The sequence below is a fragment of the Lepisma saccharinum genome, chromosome 8 (genome assembly GCF_977018435.1).
Source record: "Lepisma saccharinum chromosome 8, izLepSacc3.1, whole genome shotgun sequence".
NCBI lineage: Eukaryota > Metazoa > Arthropoda > Insecta > Zygentoma > Lepismatidae > Lepisma > Lepisma saccharinum.
The window spans coordinates 63,219,986-63,236,640 of NC_139236.1; the positions used below are offsets into that span (position 1 = coordinate 63,219,986).

Below are 16,655 nucleotides of genomic sequence, written 5' to 3' on the forward strand. Positions count from 1 at the left end.
CCTGATTGAATGGCTAGGAGCTGTATTAGGCACGAGGGGGTAAGGCGATCCTTCTTAACAACGGACGGAGATGGATGTTGTTAGCTTCTTTAAAAAAAACTATCTATTGTATTCTCTGAGTGCTTCCCTGCAGGCAAAAGAAAGTGGGAAAGGTTGTTTGTGATCGGAAAGAGGTAGCTCTGCTTCATATGCAGGGATTCCAAATTAACGGACGGACGTCAGAGGTATGAAGTGGAATTTCTGTTTTTCGTGCATCTTCTAGGCTGCACTTGCTAGAACCGATTGGTTTCAAGTAGGAGGTAGAAAGAAGAATCTTTCACGTGCTCTTCAAAACGCATGGGAAACTATGTAGATGGCAATTAATTGTGTCTGTTTTAACGGCATGAACTTACCCGGAGCCCGGATGGTCTTTTTAAGCATCCATGGCTGAAATGGATGAAAACAGTGTTCAGAATAGGACACGGAGAAATGACGTAGAGAAAAAATTAGACAAATGGCTGAGAGAAGAGACTTTGGGCACCGTGGAGACAAGATTGGGAATGCAGGGTAAGTAAAAAAGAATGAAATAATATTACACGTGACTGTATACGATAGAAAATCAAACAAAGCGTTAATATAAAGAAAAAGTTTTATTCCCACTTGGACACTTGGAGCTCTTATGCTGCTTTGCCGCTGCTCCGCAAGGATCGCTAGTGTGCCAAAATTGTGAGTGACTAGCAGAAGGCATATTATGATTTGGAGTTGAAGACTGATTCGATTACAATTGTGTACAGACATCTCTGCATGCGTTTCGGTAGTAATTAACCATCTCAGAAGAACATATGGTTTTATGGGGCTGCTACAGCTCACGACTTCTACGGTGAGTAGTTTTTCGTGGCCTTCTTGCGAACACTTCCCTGATTGTGTTCACAGACTCATAGCAGTGGCGGCGATTGGGTTCCAAAACCAGGGGTGCAATGTGCCAAAACTGAGGGGGCAAAGGCAGTATATTTTCCTTTGTTGATAAGGTTTAGCATTGTGCTGAGGCAAAAGTGGTGAAAAGTGTGTGTGTGTGTGGGGGGGGGGGGCAACTGCCTCCTATAATTGCCGCCACTGACTCATAGGGTACACGCGGCCGTCCAGCGCTCTTCCCTTTTCACACATTCCTAGTCTCTTCAAATTGGTTGTGCCAATGGTAGATGTTCTTCCGAGTTGGCGGTTTGCTATGAAAATGCATGCAGAAATTTGCAACATTGTGATCAAATTAGTCTTCGCTAGCTCAAACACACAATATGCCTTCTGGTCACTGACCATTTTTGCCACACCAGCGATCCTAGCGGAGCAGTGGCAAAGCTGCATAAGAGCGTCAAGTGGGAATAACACGTCCAGAGTTTTTGTTTATATTAACGCTTTGTTTGATTTTCTATCGTAAACAGTTACGTCATAATAACTGTGTAAAATTGTTTCATTATTTTTTACTTACACCGTAGGGTTTGGTACTGTAACCAAAACGGGTTGGTAGAAATCGAGCCAAGAACGAAATCAGACGGGCAATCAACTGCTGAAGAAATATATTCAGTGGAAGTAGGAATAAGCAAATTCACCGAAATAGTTACGTTGTCCTATTCAGGAAAACAATGCTCAAAAGGGGAATTCGACCCTATACCTCCCCTTCAGTGTTTATATTTGTAAATAATTACACTTCCTTTATTCCGGTTGGTAGGTATTAACCGTCTTAACAGCCTCTTTATCTAGGCATGTTCAGCGATCATCCCACAATCTCGCCTACGAAGGTACTGGGTTCGATTTGTGGCCAGGAAAGGAGTCTTCGATTTGGCTTATTCCTGATTCTATTCCTTCTTCATAGCCGCGAACCTCAAGGAGTATAAAAACTACCTTTAGTGTAGCAATGTACATAATAAAAACAATTTTTAAAATGGCTATACAGTAAACCCTCGTTAACACGAATTTCAAGGGACTAGAAAAACAAGAGTTCGTGTTAAAAAAATCCGTGCTAACAGGGGACTCAAATTTATTGTTGTAATACAGTTCTTTCTACACATTAATCATTTACAATACGTATTATGTATTTAAGTATTGTAGATACGTAGATCTGGCAATTCCATACTGTTCAGCAATTGTCGTTTTGTTCAATGCACCACGGTCTACTTCCTCTAGGATTCTCAGTTTTGTTTGCAGATCTATGCCTGTCTGCTTCCTCTTGGCCATGACTACTGTCTTACCGCTTGCAACTTGATGTTACTCGTACTGGCTACGTTTTAAAGAGTAGAAAAACACATTTGAACACATTGTTGATCTGAATCTATTGGTTGCAATACTGTATAAGTTGATTGTTGACAAGATGATAGAGATTGTTGAGCGATTTCTTACATACCTAGCAGAGGAACAACAGAAAAAAAAATTAAAACTTTGAAAGTTCGTGTTAAATGAGATCTAATGTCGCAACGGACTAAAAAAAAACAGTTCGTAATTCGTGGTAACCGAAATTCGTGTTAACCGAGAAAACTTTATATAAGATATAATACATCCATGCCGGGACCAACATTTTGTTCATGTTAACCGAGTGTTCGTCTTAAGCGAGTTTGTGTTAACGAGGGTTTACTCTATATGCATTGTTACCTCTTAACAAACGCCCGAAGAAACGTTAGATGTTGCAATTCTTGGAAATCCAGTCCATTTCTCGAGTATCCGAGACTGAACTGATCGAATTGTGACATGGCCAAATTACGCAAGTAGCAGAAATTAAAGACTGCCGGCTGATGAAGCTATAAAGGAGCTAATGATAGCAATGAAAAAAATTCTCTTGCAGCGGGGCAAGCTCGTGACTATTCAATAAAACCAAAGCGCCACACAGCCTTCATTTGTTTCCCCTCATCTTTTGTAACCCGGTCACCAGGTGGGAATGAGGTAGGGGGCCAGTGGTTAACAAACAGAAGTTGCCACGGCAGGCTGCCTGACCATTTAATCGTGCGGTTGAAGGTTCATGCTGGTAGAGGTCCTGCTATAGGTTAACCTGTCATCCGCTGGAAGACCCTGGGTCGTTAAAGGTCCAGCAAATTTTAAATACATTCAATTCTGGTCCAGGAGAGAAAAGCAATAAGCGTAAATGGGTTCAGGACAGTAAAGAACCTTTTTATCTGTAAAGTATTTCAATTCGGTCCATGAACATTTTTCCGGATGAATTTAAATACGGTCCAGGAACCCTTTTCAATTAAACAATACGCAACTTGGACCGAATTTAGATTGTGCGAGTAAAAAGGTTCCGGCCCTGTTGCGGAACCCAATAGAACCCATTAGAATTTGTGGGTTCCTGGACTTTTTATCAACCCAGCAGCCATCACGTGAGTGATTCCATCCAATGACGGACGCTGGAGACGGCACGCGTTTTGTTTTCTGCCAGTCAGAGCTCGCCTTCACCTTTATGAGGGGAATTTAGACCAGTGTTTCTCAACCGCCGTGGCCTGGCGTCAATTATACCGGGCAGCGAGAGGTTCTCATGAAGTTTTCGTCTTGCAGCCCAAGCTGGCAACCACTTGGAAAAATGATCTTTCGTTCGGGTTGAGTACAACTGTGCGATAAACAGGAAATGCTTTCGTGGCAGTAACGATGATGGATAAAACGATCTAACAGGGGGTGTGCGTTGCTTTCCGCCTTCAAATATGGAGGCCACTGACTAGCACCACGATCAGTTTAGTTTGTGCAGCAATTTCCATTAATTGGAATTTACCGGTGTCCGAAATGGAACATGCCAATGAAAATCAGCACTTACCAAATTCATTTAATGATATTGGCCAGAGAAAACTAAAATACTCCCATTAGATCCAATAGTTGATAACAAATTTAAACCAAATTTTATATTTCTCAACAAGCCTAGGCATAATCGAATTAATACTCTTCAAGATTATGCCATCATTTATTTATTAATATTAAATTCGAAGGGTACATATTAATTAAAAGCTAAAAAAAATATAAAGCCATTTACGAAAAAAATTCTTGTGATCGGGCATCGACTTTTAAAAACGAACTTACGGGCTCATGAAGGTTTGGACCACTTTGTTGCCACAGGTTTGGACAGACAACAGGGAGTAGGTGCTTCCGATGGCGAACAGAAGAATTAATTGGCCGTACGCTAAACAATGAGTACTCCAAAGGACTATGATACACTAGCAATCCTCATAGATAGTTGTTCCATATTATGCCTTCTCTAAAATACATTTTCAGTGTGTTCGTATACAGTAATTTTCAAATAAGATCGTAACCTTTTGGCTGTTTTTCATTCGTTGAGGTAAGCAGGTTGAAATATCCAACAAAAAATAGAGCGATGTACAGGTTATAAATATTCCAATTAGCCATGTTGCAAAGGTTAATGATTTACCTGTATGTATATCTCTTATCTTTTTCTAAACGATTAAACAACTATTATACGTAGGCCTATATATATATATATATATATATATATATATATATATATATATATATATAAAGGTATTTAAGAGCGTATTGGAACTTTGTGTGTAAAATTTGTTAAAATGTATCTTATGTAATTAAAATGTATGCTGGGCGTAAACAGCCACATGTAAAGCTGTAAGTCCAATAAAAAATTGTTGAGTTGAGTTGCGTTAAACAACTATTAAAGGTTTTTTTTCTCAGGTAGCTATTCGAGAAAGTTAAAATTACGAAGAGTTTATATCTTTTGATATTTGGCAAGATTTTCAACTAAATGTTCAACTAATTCAGAGGCTTGTAGTGCATTATAATATTTATATTTATTTTTGAGGTGGGGATAGATCAGCATTATTTTGAGTGTTATTTTAAATTGTTTGACTTGATTTATTTTATTTTAATTCGCTTTTGTGCTACTTGTGGCTAATCGCAACTGGTGATAAGATGAAATGGATTTAAGGACAATCACAAATACAAATGGACAGCACACAACACGAACCTCTACTTGCTGCGGGTCCAAACGCCAGAACCTTGTTAGTCTGCAAAATGCAGTTTAGGGTGTGGAAGAGAGTTTGACATTTGGGTGTCTTCGCAAAGGGTGGCCCCTTATATATCATGCCAATTGTTTGACGGACGCGTTGGGAGCTTTTCTTTCACATATATATTTGCCTTACATAAGATATTTGCGTTACATTTCAGGGTGTGGACGCTAAAGCCCAGGATCGGCCGAAAATCACCACGGGATCTACCGTTCTGTGGTGACTGACGTGTCCACCAAACCTGCCATACAGTTTTCGTGCGTCAATTCCAAACCCACCAACCCAAGTTCTCAAGAAAACCGGTTTGACCGCTTGCATCATTTACAGACACTGCTACTGCCATTTCAATGTCTTATTTAGGTGCATATTAAGAGACATGGTGGTCTGCAATGTTGAGATTCAAACTAATTGGCATTTGCAGTTATCCTAACATGTTCCATGTCCTTCCTTTGGAAAAAAAAAAGTCACACGTCATGTGCCAATAATAATAGGGCCTGTCTTGTATTCTGTGGAGTTTGGGTGTAAGATGCGGCTTTTGCGAGCAACTGCAGCCTTTCTTCCGCGTAGTATACCCTGGAAACGACACATCTCGACTTAACAGCCTCTGTGGTCTCGTTCGTGTGTGAGAAAGTCTGTTTCGTTCTCGGTCTCGTCTCTAGTCTCGAAATAAGCCAGAAATAAAGCCTGTCACTGCTGCACAGTTTATCACAGCGTACAGAGGTCAGTAAGGTAAACAAATTTGTAACATTTTCTTTTTGACGCCTCGTTTGGACGCCACGAACCCTCCAAAGGGAGGAAATTTTATCCTGTATGTATGAAACCACGCTGCACAAGCTCACTATTGCCATTAACGAATTAACTTTGCGATTACGATAAAGAAAACTACTTTGAAAAATTGTATGCAGATTTTAATCGTAATCTTAATAATATTTTACACTCCTCACAAAACGTTTGGAATATTGTTACGTTAGACAATAGGTGATAGACATGGCCTTGGAATGCAACAACACATGGTATCTGTCTTGTGGACGTTCTCGTCTTTTCGCCGACATATGCCACCGTGCCTATCACCTATTGCCTAATAGAACAATATCCCAAACTTTTTTGTGATGAGTTTAATTCCCTTTTCAGTGTAAGACGTTCGTCTTATACATGTTGAGTTTTAATTGAGACATCTTGTCTTTTACTTTTGTGAGTGAAGGGGAAGGGGAAGGAAAGGGGCAAACAGTCTAAAGTGCTGACGTGCTGTTAATATATTAACTTACATTTTAGTTTGATTTTAAAAATGAGAAATTGTGCCGTAGCATGACGTGCTTTAAAGCTAGAGTAATAATAAAAACATTATCATCAACAAGAGACAAGATACCAGAACTATGTAAACGTTAATATCTGCAATTGTTTGAGTCTCGTGCAATTTTCATAATTTTATTGCTTGATCGTTGCGAGTTTGTGTGCTGGAAAATAATACATAATAATTTAGTATGACTGTATTTTTATTTTCATAGATTTTGTTAGTGTTTGACTTGTTCTTTACACGATGTCACACTTCTCGACATGGCATTTTTCGAGAAGAATATTTTTTTAAAAAAGAAGTATTATTTTCTGTTTCACTTCTCATAACCTCTATGGCGTTCTTACTTAGATATTGTAATTTTAAAAAAGCTGTAGACAAAGAAAGGAAAGCGCGAAATGTCATGCATATCCAACACTTAATACATTTTACTGGATTATTTGCATTGGTCCACCGAATGGGTTCGCGGTTGAATTACGCGTACTTGTAAGCCAAAAAGAAATACAGGGTGTATAAAAACATGTTTCAGAAACTTTAGGGATTTATTCTTGACATCAAAACATAACAAAAAGTTCATATGAACATGGGTCCGAAAATCCTTCGTTAGGGAGGTATGATAGGAAATAATATTCATGGCACAAAAATGAGACATTGACCAAACACATTTACATGTATGAAAGGATTTAATATTCATGGCACAAACACATTGCCATTTACAAAAATTGCTCGAAGTGACCACCTCCTGCTTCCATGCATCCCCTGAGCCTGCGTTCCATACTTTGCCGTACGATGTGGAAAACTCCTGGTGTGTTCCGTATTTGGTCAAATCCATGTTGGATACGCTCAGAACATCGACCTTGGGGACAGGAGTTGAATACACCAAGGATTTTAAATGTCCCCAAAGGAAAAAAAAATAATTCCGTTTAAATCTGGCGTTCGGGAAGGCCACCAGGCCATGCAATGGATCCCCCGCGACAAATCCATCTGTTCGGAAACTGGTTATCGGGATACTGGCTAACGATCTGTTTAAAATGCGGTGGAGCACTATCGTGCATAAACCACATTCGTTGGATGACGTCTAGAGTTACATCATCAAGTAAATGTAGCATCTCATGTCTGTTAAACTGTAGATACGTTTGTCCAGTCAGACGTGGCGGAAAGAAGTAGGGGCCAATGAGATGATCATGAATGATTCCACCCCACACGTTGAGGCTGAACCTCTGTTGATGTTTGTCTTGTCGCACTGCATGAGAGTTTTCATAAGCCGAGATGTGATTGTTATGATAATTGAAGATCCCATCACGTGAAAAGCCAGCCTCATCAGTGAAGAAGGTACATGCTAAGAACTGCAGAAACACAGCACACTGCCCTAACATGCGATGACAGAAATTTATTCGTGGCTGAAAGTATGCCTCATTTAATCCTTGCACGCGTTGAAGGTGATACGGGTACAGAAGATTTTCATGCAGAATGTTCCAGATCGTCATGTGATTAACGCCTTCCCTTCTCGAAATTCTCCTTGTACAGGTTGATGAAGTTTCATCCACAGTCCGAAGGACCCATTCTTCAAGCTCAGGCGTTCGTACATCGCGTGGTCTCCCACCATCTGCAACTCTCTTCTCAAATGTGCCGTTGGTGTAGTAGTACAAACGTTCTTGCACAAGGTAACTGCCTCCCAGGATAACGTTCAGCATAACGTTGACGTGCTTCGTCCGAATTCCCATCTGCTAGGTCGTACAATCAACAGCAAATGAATTAGGAGTGAAAAGATTTTCTCGACGAGAAATGAGTTGGCAATGCTGCGAACACCGAGGCAATCTTGATAAGAGGCTTGAGGAGCGTCGAGCAAACTTTCCTGAAAAGCACAACTCAACTCCAGTATCGAAGGTCATGCTACACGTGGATTGGCAACTTTCGGGAGCATGCTGTCTGTCTACACAATTCTCTCCAAATGCCTGTTTGAAGATGAACCTTTTGCTCGCATTTTATTTTTCAAATGTAGTTCTGACGTTGTAGTCATTTTACAATTATTTGTATTTGTTTTTATTTTGCTTTGCTTTTATGTCACCTTTACAATTAATCGAAACTATGAAGATGGATGATAATAAGATTAAATTGATGAAGAGACACTTAAAAAAGAGATTGCCAGACCAGGACTCGAACCCGGAACCTAAAGCGGATAAGGTGGGGTGACCGTCAATAACTCCCAGCCATGAACTGTAGTATAAAATTTGTAATTGCTCAGGAGTATTTTTTGTTCTGTTCATGACTAATTCCTGCTTTCGGACACTTAATTTATAAGTGACACACTTCGTTCGGTGGGGACAAGCCACGTATTGTTTGAGAGGAGGGACACATCTCGTTCATATACTAGATACAATCATGGACTATACTTGAAATGTGACGTGCTAAACAATACTTTCGGAGATCAGTTGGACATGGCAATTTTGATATACAAGTTGCATTTTCTCATAGATAATCTCGCAACAACGCAAAATGTTTTAATTGACTCGAATTCACAATGACTAATATATACTGGACCTACATATTTTAAATGCAAAATCTAGGTGACGAAAATATGCCTCAACACGAAATGAAAATGCAATATTCATTCAATACACTAAAAAAGCTAACCAAAGCAGACATTTAACAACATTACACACGTAACGTTTCCATCCTCTAACAGGGTTTTTGTTGGAGTAAGATTCACATGGCGTAATAGGATTATCATTCACTACAAAACAATAGCTATAAACATGAGATAAACCTGAAATGAGGGGTTAGAATTCACCATAAGAGAAGTGCAGCAGGTAAAACGAAACACATATGTAAGGAAGAGGTGTGTAAGTGTAAGTTTCTATGTGAAAATTGACTGAGTGGTAGCACTAGACGGTTTTACGTCAAGGATCCTAGGTTCGAATACCGGTCTGGGCATTGGTGTTGTTTCTGAATGTTCTATTTATTTTATCTTCACTGATCTTCGTCGTCGCGATTGACCGAAAGTGGAAGAAAAGCGACGCTAAATAAAAATAAAAAATATGTGAAAATTAGAAGGTTAATTAAGAGCTGATAGGTAAAGTATACTCTATGAGCGATGTTCGATAGAAGTTCTGTTAAGATTTCAAACCTGTAAGAAGCAAATAGCGAAGTTATGTGAAGGATTGAAGATAAGCTTCGATAAGATGGTCACCTGGATTGTCTCGAGCTGAACAGTAAATGGGCGATGTTTAATCCCCAAGGCCATTCTGCAAAACGAATGCCAAAAGAGGTTCGTGTATGGATCTGGTCAGCATGAAATTGTTGGGTGATGATAAGTGAATGGTATTTTTTCTGTTATCGTTATTTTACGTTGCTTTTTTACCTCTGGATCTTGAATGACGAATAAATTAATTTGGTGAACTGATAAACACAAAAAAGCCAACCCCGTGGCTAATTGGTTAGCGCACGCGCTTCGAAGTAAGGTGAAGATGTGTCATTGTCTGCATCCCACTTCCATCTATCACATCTTCAACCTTCATCATTGTGATTATCCGAGACTGGTAGAACAGTGACGTGAAATAACAAAAATATCACCCTTGGTGTCGATTTCAAAGTTTGAAGTATTGCTGTTTTTGCATTCAATAGCGGCTCTAGATTGTGACAGTGAAATACTTCTGATTTTATAAGAAATAGTAAAACGGGAAGAGCGATAGATATTCCTCTATTTTCAATTTTCTCTAAAACTATTTTCCCCGACTGTGGTGATAATGAATTCTATGTAGTATGAGAAATATACTTTAATTTATACTAATTTATGCATATGCAACTGATTAAGAGAGCCTCCACGATGGCGCAAGGAAATCGTCGCCGCATTGTAATCAAGGAGTTTTCGGTTCGATGCCCGGTGGAGGCACATAGTGATTCGGATTCTAGTTTAAACTGTAGATCTCGTCCCGGTTTGCCTATTTGTGCATAAAACTCAGACTCAGAATGATTCAAGACTTTTCGAAATATTCTGTCTGTATCGGAATGGCAACTTTCTTCAGAACGAAAATGAATTCGTAAAGCAATAATACGCACAGCACCTCTAATTACCCACTGCCATTCAACACGCTACTATTCGTAAATTCAGAATTATTATTTTAGGGTTCAAATCCTGGCATCTGAAAGAGGGACACTTGGCCACAAAAGTTTCAGGTTTGTTAACATTTACTAGTTAAGGATATTTTTGTTAAGCTCCTGGGACCTGAGGAACAAAAATATAGATCTTTTAAAATGATTTCTCAAATTAAATGTAGAAATCATGCAGCACACTAGCCCAGGGACGCTATAGCTTATTCATGGGATGGAAAAACTGTCATTTCCTGGTCTCAGCATGGAGTTCTATCTCTGCAGTGTTCCTTATCAATTTAATGTAATTATCATCCATCCTCATAGTTGCGACAAATTATAAATGTGTCATGGTAAAAACAAAGCAAAATAAGAAAAAAAATATTGTAACATTACTGCAATGTCAGAACTACGTTGGCAAAAAAAAGTGAACACCAGATCATTTTCAAACAGGCATTTGGGGAGAACTGTGTAGAGGTAGACAGACAACATGCTCCCGAAAGTTGCCAATCGACATGACCTTCGGTACTGAAGTTGTGCGTTGAGAAAACTTTGCTTGAGGCTCCTCAAGCGTCTTATCGCAAATGCCTCGGTGTTCACAGCATTGCCAACTCATTTTTCGTCGAGAAAATATTTTTTCTCCTAATTCATTTGCTGTTGATTGTACATGTAGTGCATATCCGTCATTTCAGACACTGAATACATCGTTGTGATGTGGTGTGATGGATGTAAAACAGAACAAACGGCAATCAGACAAAAAACAAAAACAAATGCCATGCCCAACCGCACACAAGAACGTGAGTACAAATGCACATCTGAGGTACATTACACAACCAGGAGTCACTATAGGGAATTCCTTTCATACCTCCCTAACGAAGGATTTGCGGACCCATGTTCATATGAACTTTTTGTTATGTTTTGATGTCACGAATAAATCCCTAAAGTTTCTGACACATGTTTATATACACCCTGTATATACATAGTGTAGAATCAGACATAGTGTATTGTCAGACAACGACAGCCGAGAACGAGCGCACTTTGTGCATAAATATACTCTATTTAGCTTCATAAGAATGCCATTTTCGGAAAAGCGACTCGTTACATAATCTAGAAGGTTAGCAAAACAAATTTTTGTTATCGATTTATGCTCACTCCGGTCAAAATAATATTTGAATAGGACACAAGCATCAGGCTCCAAGCTTAGGGCAACCATGACCAACACAGTTCTCTTCAGATGCTGATGGTAAAGCTTGACAGTGAACCAAGGGGTGTTGCAAGTGTATATTTATAGCTAAAATGGCCATAATTTTGGCCTCTGTGAAGAATTTTAGGAGGTGCTGAGGAAATTTTGGAGGATGTTGGGTGTGTGGATTACTCACTGTAGTGAACACCCCAATTCTTCAACCTCGCGTTGCATAAAACAAAGCGTGAGAACATGCTGATGGACAATGGCTGATGTAATAATAGGCAAATTGACCATCGGCATGTTCTTACGCTTTGTTTTCTTGACGTTCGAGAGTTGAAAGAGAACCTCGAACGAAACAAAAGACAACATATTAGAACACAGTACGATTCTTTCCATTAGAAACACAGGGTATAAAAGAGAAATGCGTGAAAATAGCAATCGGCGACCATTACACTCGCTGTACATGATGTGCCATGAGCTCATCTTGGCTGTTCGGTATGTCATATATCGCCTGCGTTCAGTGCAGCAACCGAGAATAGATTGCAGCACACACCAGGCGCACACAGGAGCCCACTTAAAAGCAAAAGCGGCTTCGTTTGGGTGAAACCTCAATGCAATCGATTAGCCTTAATTGGCTTTTGGTGATTAAAACAGGTGGTCGGAAAGGTTGTTTTGCAAAGTGGCCGCTAGGAGGCTCCCTCGCTTCCCCCTGATGGCAATATGTTGTACGGCCAGCGAGAAATTACATCTCTTTCTCTTTTTTCCACATTTCCCAAACTACCGAGCGCTCTATTCACCCACCCGACCCATCGATACGTTCATTTCAATTGAAATCTCTACTTTAGACGCAGTATTTCGCCGATACTGTGACATTTATGTGGCCGCAAATGCGTTTATTCCTGTTGACAATCCGCGAGCCGTCATGAGATTCGAACCGTCCGCCAGGGGCGCTATCAGCGCTTTCTGGATTTGTTGCGGAGCATTGAACGCATAACCGTTTATAAAGAAAAAAAAAGCACAGATTCAAGCGAAAAGGAAATGGCATGAGCTTCAAACCGTGACAGCATGGATGGTGTTTCCTGCTTGGAAAACTTCCTGCCTTGAGCCCTAACACCAACTCCCCCCCCCTACTTTTTTCTCTTTTTTTACAGTAGCCGTTTTAATGCTTTGCAACACACATTCATCACGGCCGGAACTGCCCCTCTTATCGAAGTTTTGTCGTTAAGCGCGTAATAGCGACACACGCTGTTCATTTCACATCAATTACGCAGTGAATAATTCTCTGTACAAATGCCCGATAGCTTGGCATTGTCACGAAGACGCATGATATGGATTTAAACTTTTATGGCAATGCCAATTCTTTAAAGGGAACATTACTTTAACAGCCGATATGCAGCTATCGTTCCCAGCGGCTTTTGCAGTCTGTGTTACAGATAAGAAGAATGCTGTAATAGACGCACATATCTGAGAAAGTTTTAGTTTCGCAGATTGTGAGTTGGTTCTTCTAGTCACCAACAGATAGCTATGGTAACGCCAATGTAAACCATGTGATGACGTTTTTAGCAATTACTCAAATCCGCTATGCCTTTCAATTAATTTGAAGTGGATTAAGAGAACGTTTAAGCTGTTATCTGTTGTTTGCTAAAGAAATATTATTAGTTTGTTATTTCTAGTAGCTTTTCGGAATCTCTGTGTATATTTCGCATCTTCCTTTTCTAATACTGAATGAAAGAACAAGTTCAGTCTGTGGGCCTCCCGGTTGGCGTAGTGGTAATGTCGTCGCCTTGTAATCAAAGAAACCCGGGTTCGAAGAGGCATATAGTTGTTCGAATGATACTCTAAACTGTTGGTCCAGTCCCAATTAGCCTATCTGTGCATAACTTAAAAACAACAACTCAAGTTCAATCAGTGACAGTTGCTACTTTGTATCATAAATTTCGTCTAATCATCCTCAACATGGTGAGGTTTGTCTGCAGTCACATACAGCGTGTAACATAGCGGTTGCTGAAGCGTGCTGATAGCACCAAATTTATGTCTCCTAACCAACTAAAAGCATTATTTTCACAATTACAATTCTAATAACGCCTACGTTGTTAGGTTATGAGGTCAGGTTTTTTTACTTTTTGTAACGATTTTCGCGACGTGGGCTCAACGTGCCCGAGGACAGATCCGTCATCGCTAGTAGTCAAAAGGGCAGAGAATCGATGCCAAGAAAAATACATACATACAAATACAAGAATGAAAGCATAAGTACCGGAATGAGGGATGAAGGATTCAATATCATGAAGCATAGTTCAAAGATCTGCAAAAAATAGATAGGAAGTAAACAGATGAGATCAACTGGGTACAGGATTCTATCTATTTGGGCAACAAAGCGTAAGGAGAGATAGGGAAATATCAAAGTGCAAGAAAATATACAATACATACTAGCCCCTTCCAGTTCGCTACACTTTTTGACACAAGGTGAAGTGCAGGTGCATCCCAGTATCAGGCTGGTGCAAGGAAACAAGTGTTCAACGAAGTAGACGATAAGCGAGTCCAAAGGATTCAACAAATGCTTATCTGCTGCTTTCATCGTTTGATTGGTTAGCACGTACCACGTGACTATATACACCACACTGCACACCGCTCCAAAACGTAATGCCAACTGTGCAGCCACTAAATGTACGAAGACTCGGTGATGCAGTTTGCAACCAAGTAGATGCAAGAGAACAGAGTCAAAAAATTAGATGGGGCTTCTATGCACTCATGAGACAGCGGAGGGAGGCAGAAGCAATAATGCAGGCAACGGATATGAAATTCTTAAGGAGTAAATCGCCCCTCGTATAGCAGGAAAGACCAGGAGAGAATATGAAAGGAACTCGACAGTGGCTCTGTCCGAAAGGTACGAACTACGTACTTGAAACATGGTTTTGTCGGAAGTGACGTCAGTACAGTTCGAAAGCGCCAAGAACAGGAGTACGCAAGTGCATAGCTCGCAGTGCAGATAGAAGCTGACTCGGTCACGTGATTTCCACACTCGTTGTTCGTTTGTTTAAAATCGCGGAGGTAGAAAGCCAGCAACACAGGTTTAATATACGTTATGAGCCAGCAAGTTGTTGATTAAAGTGCTTCTAATGTGTGGAAATGTATGTGTACGAACATTTGAAAATGCAACGTGATTTCTATGGTGAAAAACAAGTATTTAAAACGTGGAGAAAACAACGAGTACTCAGTTTTATCTATTGATCGTATTTGGCGCTGCAGTCGAAGTGCAATTCGAAAGACTTTCACTTCCAGTCCACGACTTGAAGACCGCACTCCAAGGCCATACTCGGAGGATGCTCGGTTCAAGTACGGTGTTGCATCTTTGGGACACGGCCAGTGTATACTGTCAAGAGCAAGCGCAGATGAAGTAATGCGGACTATAATGATGCCAGAGAGATATCCACTGAGACTATACACTGCACGAGGAGGAGAAAAGGCCACGAAGAAGACCAAGGTGTATGAGTAATATAGAATAGGATGGAATGGAACTTAACGACGGTGGAAGAACAGAAGACTAATAGGTTTAACTGCTATTCTGTGATTATGGTTGAACGTATCGAATATCGAATAGATACTCTTTCCAATATGTCTCACACAGTTCCTGAAATGAACAATTGGCAATAAAGTTGGTTCGAAAATTGCTCTGCCTTGGCACACATAGTTTTTCTCATTTTTGCCCACTTAGAATTTCCCGCACTCTACACGCAACAAGTTCGAACAAGTCTCTTGTCTGGAACACCAATCATTATCTGCCGTGGACACGTGCCAATTTAGTCCTCTATCTCCTTTGGTTTCGGTGGTTTGTAAATCCTTCCGACCCGTTCACAAGAGCAGCGCCCGCAAAAGTCGCCAGCGTTTTCAAAAGCGCCATTTCAGTTACTTAAACAGTATTGCCAACCTGGTACTTTGTGTCCAAATCTGGATCCAGTGAACTTTAACTGATAAAAAGAACAGAGTAAATAAGCTGCGCGGTCGGATGCTTCTGTATGGTCGACAATAGTTTTGGATAGTTCCAATTAATGGTATCTCAGGAACCACAAGAGCTAGAGAGATGCACTTTAGTGAGCAAAAATAACTACAAACTATCTGTGTTTGTGCATTTAACAGCCAACATAACACGCAACCAGTTGTTTTAAGAACTGAGGTTTATTTTTAGACTGAATATTTTGCGGTAGTATTTCTGCTGCTGCGCTGGTAATACCACCGCGTGAAGTGAAACTGTTATGGCATCTCTCGTACTGTTTACACAGATGATTATGTTTAACACCTTGTATTCAAGGTATCGTGGGTTCGTCTCTCATAGGTAGCACAGAAGCGAGCTTTGTAGCAATTTTGGTGTCGCAATAATGGCGGCCTTTCGGAAATCAAGACTGGTACTAGAACAAACCCTTTGAAAGAAGACCGAGACTTGCTAATTTTTCATATTAACCCAAATTTGCTCTATCACGTGACTTATATCGACGCACCAGTAAAGCAGTTGCCTAATTATTTATAAATGTCATATATTGAGTTTATCATAATTACATGGTTAAGCAATTTCTGGCAACTTTGAAACTGTACAGAATAGTGTCATACATTGTGAGTAAATTTTGTTTGTCAAGGGTTCAAACACGACGCGTCAAACCGAAAATTGTTATTAAGAAAAGTTGTATTTTTTGACCTATGTTCGATGTGAAAGTTTGTGTAGTGACTCCAGTGAATGAAATGAATATTTTGAGTGCACTTAGGTTATTTGCACCCGACATATTATACGACGCTCAACCACTTAACCTAACTAAAATCAATACCTGTTTCTTGAGGATTAAAATCTTCCTCTCTAAGTTAAAAGCTAAGGCTGTAAAGGATCACTCAGCACATTTAAGACAAAGGACAGTCCTACAGGGGATTATACTAGGAGCGTATATTCTAGTGTAGCCAGGCTATCTGCGAATCCTGAAGTCTAGAGAATAAAATGCAGGAGAAAAATCGATCAGAAATTGTAAATAATATTATTCATATCAGTGAGATGATGATGCTGATTTTGTAGTTGGCAACCTGATTTCTTAGGAGTTGGCAATCTGATTTCTTATGAGTTGGCAAC

The 16,655-nt window shown here is 40.0% G+C and overlaps 1 protein-coding gene across 1 annotated transcript in view; it reads left to right on the plus strand.

The window, feature by feature from the left end:
* Nucleotides 1-16,655, plus strand: part of LOC145991062 (putative G-protein coupled receptor No9) — a 648,328-nt gene that overhangs the window by 54,228 nt on the left and 577,445 nt on the right. The gene's annotated exons all lie outside the window — the stretch shown is intronic.